Source organism: Tasmannia lanceolata, unplaced genomic scaffold (genome assembly GCF_043159265.1).
Source record: "Tasmannia lanceolata isolate RefF3 unplaced genomic scaffold, GAP_Taslan_0.1 ptg000015l, whole genome shotgun sequence".
In the NCBI taxonomy this organism is placed as follows: Eukaryota; Viridiplantae; Streptophyta; class Magnoliopsida; order Canellales; family Winteraceae; genus Tasmannia; species Tasmannia lanceolata.
Window position 1 is genome coordinate 17673910 of NW_027518692.1, and position 9481 is coordinate 17683390.

Genomic DNA, 9481 nt, shown 5'->3' on the forward strand with positions numbered 1-9481 from the left:
AATTCAAATGAACCAAATCTAAAGACATGAAGAGTAGGATCCCAAAGATTGGCAGCTGCTTGGAGAAACTTCCAGTCTATGCCGAGTATGCTCAGATGATTGAATGTACTAATAAACTTCTCGGCCATGCTCCGCTTTGAATGCTCACGCGGAAGAGTTTTAATAGTCTCCTTTATCCAACTCCTCAACACATTGTTCGCCATGATCAAACCTAACACTCATGCAATGACAAAATCATGAGAGAATGGAGATATCCATAAACAAATGATAAAGATAAACTTGATGATCAGTTATGAGGGGAGGATACAATCGGCGACACCAAATTTTTCATTAGCGATCAAAGATGATCGGCAGATCAGGAAATAAATCACAGCCACAAAATGACAGAAGTAGGTCATAGACCGGATCTAAATCTAGCGATGAATACCAATAACTATACGATCAAGGAGATCAAAGTGATAGACCATGGCCATAGGGACAGCGACAAGCTACCGGCCATATCTCAAGACGAAACAAGTATACAGACAAGCATATACCCTAATGAATAATAGATACACAAATTGAATCTATGACACAACAAAAGAATAAATATACAATCAACGAGTAGCAAATAAATTGTGGCAACGAGAACGACATGTACAGGCCACGAACCTAGTGAAACTGAAAGGGTGCAAATACAACTGATCAAACCTAAAGTTTTCACCAAAAATGGGTTCTAAGTTAATCAAAGCTATACACGGGAATCGAGACAAGGTAAACTGACTTTAAAGAATAGCAGTCATGCTAAAAAATATTTTGCGAAAATTCAGCAGCATAACAGCCAGACAAGCAAGTCGAGGTAAGGCAAACTCATGGTTTAACCAACTTTAAGGAATAGCGGTCATGCTCAACATATTCGGGATAAAATTCGGCAGCATAACGACGCTAGATAAGAAAGTCCAAGTAAGGTAAACTCATGGTTTTCCTAACTCTAAGAAATAGCGGTCATGCTCAAAATATTCTGGATAAAATCTGGCAGCATAACGGCGCTAGACAAGAAAGTCCAAGTAAGGTAAACTCATGGTTTTCCTAACTCTAAGAAATAACGGTCATGCTCAAAATATTCTGGATAAAATTCGGCAGTATAACGGCTATACAAGGGATCCCCATAGCTCAATTAAAGATATATGAATAATGGTGGTAAGATAAGCTCGAAATATGGTTACCAGATAAAGGTGATCAACTGAAGGGTTGACCAAATGTGAGAACATATGACAACAGGTCAAATCCTATGAACAACAGATCAAAGGACAGATCACGGCCGAGGTAACGACAAGCAAAAACCACTGACTAGATTTAGATATGAATAATGAATGAATACCCCTGATTGCATTGAATAAGGAACTCTGACTAAGAGGAGAAACTTAATATATAGAATCAGTATATATATATATATATATATATATATATATATATATATATATATATATCCTAACCAGGGCACCAGCCCTAATCTATCTAACGGAATCGAGAAAGTCTCGACTCGCGACAGACCAGTGAGTGTACTAGGACCGTGTTGTAGCCACGCAAGGTGAGCTACCCTAGTCTACAAATGGGACAAGGCTACTAACTCTAAGCTTCACATGCGTAAGCAACACATGTTCAACCCTATATGAATGCAAAATATACATATATAAACACGGGTACTTCATAGTTGGATTTCACTAAGTCAGTAAGTATATACATAATATATAAAACAAAGTAGGGCTCCGGACTCAATCTATCGGGTACTATGCGTATGAACCATACTTAATATGTATAACACAAGTACACCTCGTGTTATACATAGTATGCTTTATTGCTCATCGGCTGCTGTAAACACAAGTACACCTAGTGTTTACGGCTGCAGCACCGGCGCATAGCTTGGAAATAGATTCAACAGTACCATCAGGGTAATGACATCCCAGTCGGGCACGCATTGAATTTATCCCGTGGAGCCAATAATGAAAAACAATGAAAATAAAAAATTTGATAATGCATAATGTGTAGTGTGTGAATCCCTTGTTTTAATTACGCACCTATTTGATGCCCCTGGATTCTAAGCGAAAAGGTTCCCATTTAAAATGATTTTAACCCAAATTCCTCCAAAGTTAGTAAAAATGACATTTTAACAGAGTTAGGCAATGTTTCAAGAACTCCCCAGCAGAGTCGCCAGCCTGTGGACCCCGGATTTGAGAACGAGTGCGGAGGACACGCGATCCTCTGAGATCTCCACAACGTGAAGGAGAGCTCTGCTAAGGAACTCTCGAATGAATGGCTCTCATAGTATAGCATGAGTGGCAATACTGGATGAATGAGATACATCTTGATCTAAGGATAAATCCCCAAACCAAAACGTACCTAAAATAACTTAGAGTCGCCATCCATGGATAGGCCATGGAACCCTAAAAACAAATGCTCTGCTTGCAACAGATAACCAGAGATACAGAAGGTCCGTGCCTGATGAAGAATGGAGAAGGTCCGAAGAGCACCCCCAATTCGCCCGAGTGCGAACACTTGGTCTCTTATGCCATTTATTTATTAACTTCGAAGAGTTTTAGGCAAAAATCATATGAAATGGGAACACGCATCTCCGAGAAAACGTCTATCTAATCATGCATGTCTCGGAGATGAAAATAAGCACACACAAAATGACCGAAATAAATGTCACCTAAGAATAACTAGGTTATGAGTGACATGCCTAATAGGTGTCTAAGTTCTGGTGGACGAACACATGCTTGCTACAGCTACAGGTATAAGTCTGTACAGGAAAAAAAATCTAAAATTAGCAGTTAATCATGAATAGTAAATGAAATAAGGAACAAACAAAAATGCCAGGCAAATAATAGAATAATGAAATAAAACCTATGGCGTGCACATAACGCCTATCTACATTGGAGCGAATACATAGCGCCTAATATAAAAACCTAACACATCCCATCTAGAAAGCAGTAAATGACAGATAGAAAATGCAGTAATAAAAACCTATGGCGTACACATAGCGCCTATCTACATTGGGGCGAATACCTAGCGCCTAATATAAAATCCTAACACGTCCCATCAAGAAAGCAGTAAATGACAGATAAAAAATGCAGTAATACAGTAAAGTGTTGCAGCTAAGAAGATAAACCTGCGCAATGAGCAAACGTCAGTAGATGATAGTAAAAAGATAATAATCAATAACCTAATAACGATAGAGAATTACAGCTAAGCACGTGAGAACTACAGCTAAGCAGGTAAGAACTACAACTAAGCAACTAGGTAAAACACATAAGCAGGTAAATGTTACAGCTAAGTACTTAAGTAAGAGAGGAAATGCACACACGCTGCCATGATCCTACGCGAAAATCATCAACAAAATGCAAACACAAGCCCTAAAGTACTATCAACAAAACCTAAAACTCTAATGCTTCAACCCGAGTCTTTAGATGATCTGATATTCATCCAAAGAAGCCTACGTATCCCCGCCTCCACGAGAATAAAGGCAACGTAGTTCTTCGCAAATATTCTAAGCTATGATGCTTAAGACATCTAGACCTCTATCCTAGACTCGACCTAAAAGACCGGACTAGTTATTAAAGCTTCTTGTACGATTATTTAAATTCCAGTGGATTGTGGATTTTAGGACACCCTATATGCCCTAACTAAATGCGGGTTAGCCCTAAGCTAATGCAGGTGGTTCCTACAACCTAAGTGTAACTAGGCTGTATATCTAAAGAAAAACAATGGGATCACTAACGCATCCTAGACCTAGTCATCAGTCGGCGACGTGAATCGCCAATTGATGACAGAGGCACTCTTAACTAGGACAAACTCCTAACTCTAACACAAACACATGTGGACCCCGATCCGAGATAGACGGTGAGGGAACTAGTCCCTAACACCCTCCTCGGGATCATCCACAATGTGAAGGAGAGCTCTGCCAAGGAACTCTCGAAACGGATGCCACCCTCATAGCATAGCACGAGTGGCGATATAAAAAGAAAGAGATATGTCTCTATCCGGAGCCAAGGCTCGAAACCAAGACATACCTGAAATAAACTCAGAGTCGCCATCCATGGATATGCCATAGAACCTTAAAATCAAATCCTCTGTGCAATGGATAACCAGAAATATATATGGGTTCATGCCTGGTTACAAATGGAGAAGGTCTGAGAGCACCTCCAATTCGTCCGAGTGCAAGCACTTGGTCTCTTATGCCATTTTCATTAACTCCAAAGAAGTTTGGGTAAAAATCATGTGAAATGGAAACAATCCTCAGGAGTCGTCTACCTAAGCATGCATTTCCTGAGAATACAAATAATAAACACATATAAAATAAAATGAAATATGTGTCACCTAAGCATAACTAGGTTATGAGTGACAAGCCTAATGGGTGTCTAAGTTCTGATGTGCAAACACATGCAAGCTACAGCTAAAGGTATAGGATCAATACAAGAAAGTAAGAAAACACATCAAAACATAAAACACAAATCAATCCTATATATGACAGGATAAAACAAGTCCTAACTCTAATGCGACTTGACTCGGACCAAGATGGTCGTCCATCCCAGCTGCTCTACGTATCCCGGCCTCGGGAAGAATCGGAGTCAACGTAGTTTGATGACCTATTCTAACTACGATGCCTAACCATCTAGAACCACTAACCTAGACTCGATCCACTAGACTCGACCGATTTTTTAAAGCTTTTTGTATAACTGCTTAAATTCATGTGAATTGTAATTTTTAGGACTCTCTATATGTCCTAACTAATGCAAGTTGATTAGCTTTAAGCTAATGCAGGTGGGTCCTACAACCTATGTGTATCTAGGCTGTGCAACCTAATGAAAACCATGGGCTAACTATATGCTCCCTAGTCTAGCCATCGGTTCGACTAAATGTCTAACCGATCGACTCGATGCCTCCTAACTCTAGGGATACTCACACGACAGGACACACCATATCAAACAAATCAGGACAGACCCCTAACTCTAAAACAAACCAAACGGCTAGGACAGACTCCTAATTCTAGGGGAAGATCTCTTTGAAAAAGGTTTTGAAGAAGTTTTTGCATTTTTGGAAAGTTTTGACAAATTTATTTTTAAAGGTTTGGCTGGACTTGGGATAAAGATCCCAAGCTGCACTACGTACCTCGGAAGAGGATCAAGCCAACGTAGTTCGAAACGAACGCTCCTAATCAAAACCTAAAAATCTAAAAGATTTAAGGTTTTTAATGTTTTTGACATTTTTAAAGTTTTCAATGTTTTTGATATTTTAAATTTCTGATGTTTTTGGATTTTAAAATATTCCAATGCTTTTAGATTCTTAAATGCTTTCACCCTTCAAAGGAACACGCAAGCATAACCACAAACTAGGGCAAAGCCCTAAATCAAAAGGGGAAACCCCCGAACAAACAACAAGCGTCTCAAAGAGACAAACCACAACACGTAAAGAAGTGCCCCAAGAACAGAGAAAACGAATCTAAGATCTCAAACAAGCAAAGCTCTAATAAGACTGAGTTAGTCTTTAATCAAAGTGGAATAAGAAAACTCTAAAGGAGAAACTCCTAACTAAAAATACTAAAGAGGGGTGCAAATGAGTCAGAGACTCTTTAATAACACCACGAAAAGATGAATGAGTCAAAGACTTTCCGATAACACTACCTGAAGGACGAGTGAGTCAACGACTCTCTAATAGAAACCACTAAAGAAGACAAATGAGCCAAAGGCTCTCTAATACTACAACTTAAAGGAGGAATGAGTCAAAGACTCTCTAAAATGAGCTGCTCGAATATAAGGCTGGGTAAGCCTTCTAAAAAATGGAAACCCTCTAAATGAGACAAGGCTTGTCTCCAAATAGGGGCTCTATAAATGAGGCAAGGCATGCCTCCTATGGGTATACTCCCTACCAAACTAAAGCGACCTCCCTAAGGGTAGGTCCAAAATGAGGCTTGTTTCCAAAAGAGAACTACCTCAATGAGACAGAGTGTGTCTCCTAGCTCGGAACTTGCTAATAAGACCACAATGGTCTCCTAAATGAGGAAGAGAAACTACCACTTAAAGGTTTCTAAAAGATTAGAGAAGTCTCTAAAATAAAAGAGGGAAAGCTTTACTAAGACTGAGCAAGTCTTCTAAAATAATGGGCTTGGGCTAGCGCCTTCATTGCCCTAGCAAGGATACGCAAGGTCACGACGATTAAAAAAAAAAACCATGCTAGCCTTCTACCTATAAGGACGCCCTGCAAATGAGGCTATACAAGCCTCCCAAGAGGGAGAACTTCTAAAGCATATGCTCCTAAATTTTTATCAATCAAAAGACAAACAAAGATTGCACTATGCAGATATGCCACACACTGACCAAGTTAATAAAGCCAACAACAATTATGTTCAACAGTAAATAATATCATTAACTTGTGTTCTAAAGTGATGGATTCGCCTAATGCAAGGGTATGGGTAATGACAGCAGCCACTCTCCCATCACAATACTTAAGGGTTGTCATTATCAAAGAGGTATGGGCTACCATTAGCAAAATAGTGTGGGGCTGCCATTGTAAAAAAGGTTAGGGCTGCCGTTAACAAAATACTGAGAGGGTTGCAATATGAACAAAATTATGTCATAATTGGGGCTAAACTATGGACCGAACCAGGGCTGACCTGGGCTTGCCATTATCAAGAAGGTGCAAGGGTTGTCATATATGCAAGTGATAAATTCGTTTATTCATGAGGATTATGTTTTCTCCTTTAGACTCCCTGTTAAATGATATATGCTATGCACACATTACCTTCATACTCATATAGTTCACCTGCCATATCCATTCATTGACACATACATTCATACACACTGCCATACCCATTCATTGGCATATATTCATAGGTATTTGTGCGTACTTGAAACAGGATGAATAACATTAAGACCTTACAAAAATAAAGACTAAATCTTCCACACTAGTAGCAGAACTTAAAGAGGGGTAGAATCTATGAATGGACATTACCCATAATCATTTATCATCTAAACAGAATAACCATTAACCTATTAGCATCATTCTAAATCAACAGGTATGCTAATATCTACTCATATGGGTCACAAAATCATAGCATTTTAGCAATAGTTCAATTCTGACCACACTCCTTCAACTAAAAATAATAATAGCATGCCACTTGACAGAGTTAGTAAGCGCAAAGTATAAAAACATGGGATTATATTGACAATGCAATAGAACATTACCACTAACACCTATTCAATAAAGTCTTCTAAGTGGTAAAGATTTCCAATAATATATTCGACAATTAGAGATCAGAGACCATCAAACTATGCCATTATTACTGTAGGATGATAATACTAATTTTTCCAAGCTGCTATACATCAATAATTACTTTCATCAAATATTGACCTCCATCAAATATTCTTGCGAGTGCTAGACAGATCATCAAATATAAAAAAATAAAAAAAATATACCATCTTTACAGTAAAACAGGGCAAACATCATCTTATTGACAAAATTTGCCACCATATTTGTAGCAAAATATCCTCCCCTGCTTCTCAGATAATCAGTTCTCAATTTCAAAATCATGTTATGTCTATACTAGTTACAAAGAGAAACTAGCTTCTTATACAACAGTCCTCACAGAGTTATACACGCAAATGAGCCCTACTTAAATTGTTCTAAGGATTGTAGTACGGCTACTATATATGATATTCTCCAAACATATAATAAAATAATGGTAAAAAATAAATTCAATTCTCACAGAGCAGAAATGTAATACAACTGGAAGGTTCAATTCAAGCTTTTTCATTAATTTCTGAAATGGGAAGGTGAATATGGTGAAATTCTTCTGGACTTAATCTGAAATAAGAAGAATTTGTACTTCCAAAGCTCCAACAATAACCACATGCAATTTATTGTAAGCCACTAGTTCTAAAGTGAGCTAGGAGTAGTTCAAGACTATAAACCCAACAATAAATAATGAAATCCCACTTTGATATTTCCCTTCAAGAGATGAAATTAAGGTAAACAATTTAGCTTTTAACAAGGAGTACCTCTACTGCATAATAAATTATATTTCCAGCAGAGTGCTTCCAAAACAGGATTCCTTCCAATCTTTCAAAGGAAAAGGAATTTACTAGTAATAAAAAAAACTCAACACTCAATGCCAATATCCATCCAACATCATTGATAAAATCATGATTTCCAAATGAAAAACATTTTGAAAAGTGAATTTATATGTCCCTGAAATTAACACAGAACCAGAAGTAATAGTACATGAAGTTTTGGAGGTAACAAATACTAAATCTTTTATATATCCTCATCCGATTCTTCTCAGTTACTACTCACCATTGTTAGAGTTTTAGAATATCATTAAAAATCCAAATAGAACGCTATTTGTGCATTTCACAAATGACTTAAGATCTCATAATATTCTTGATAAGAAAGAAAAAAAAAGAAAAAAAAGAAAAAAAATAAAATAAATTAACCCAATACTTTTAGCTATCTGAACCATATGCGAGCACTCATCCTTCCTACAGGTAAAAACACCATAATCATGCCAAATTTGCTTTTCATTCTATAAGGTGAAACAGCTCTAAATTACAGGATGAATCCATACTTTACAAATACCCTCAGCCACATACGAATGAGATACACACAAGAGAACATTGAGACTCAATGGTATAGATTAATAACTAAAAGCTGGAATAAAATTCAGAGAGAAAATGACAAAACTTATGAAACAGCAAGATCTTCAACAACATAAACCTAAATATCATTTTCCAAAGGAAAGCATATCAAAGAGGACTTGAATTTTAGAATATGCAACAGCAACTAGATAGCCTTTCAATTATCACGAAGATAAATACCTGAGCCTTTCTTCAAAACAATTTTGAATTCAATAAACTGCTGAATCTTGTTTGAGACTCTTCGGATCTTGCCGGATCTTGCCTAAGACCGTTGGATCGGAATATGATCGGAGGGAATTGGAGAAGATGAAGCTTGGGAGATGAGAAATGACTCAGATCTGAGATCTAATACGATCGAAGCACGGCCGGAGGATAACCGGAGAAAGGATTGCCGGAGAAGACGAAAAGAACATAGGAATAGAATGAGATCTATGTAAAATTGGGAGAAGAAAACAATAGAAATAAGGTCGGAATCTAGCCGGAAATGGTCAGATTTCGATCGGAAAAGATGAAATAAAAGGAAAAAGAAAAAGAAAAGATGCGAGATCTGGATTTTCTTTCCTCTCCCTCTCAAAATTTCAGCGAAAGGGAAGATCTCCTCCTCCTTGACCCTCTCCTCTAATTTTAAGCCCCAGATCTGAGATTTGGACTTCGGATCCGAGATTTGGATCTCAGATCTGAAATTTGGAAGGGGGTCGAAAGAGATCAGATCTCCGATAAATCTTTCTTCAACTCTCTCCTTCTCTGCTTTGGATCGGAGGATGGATCTCCGACAAATGATCGGAGGAAGGATTTCCGGCTAGTGGCCGGAG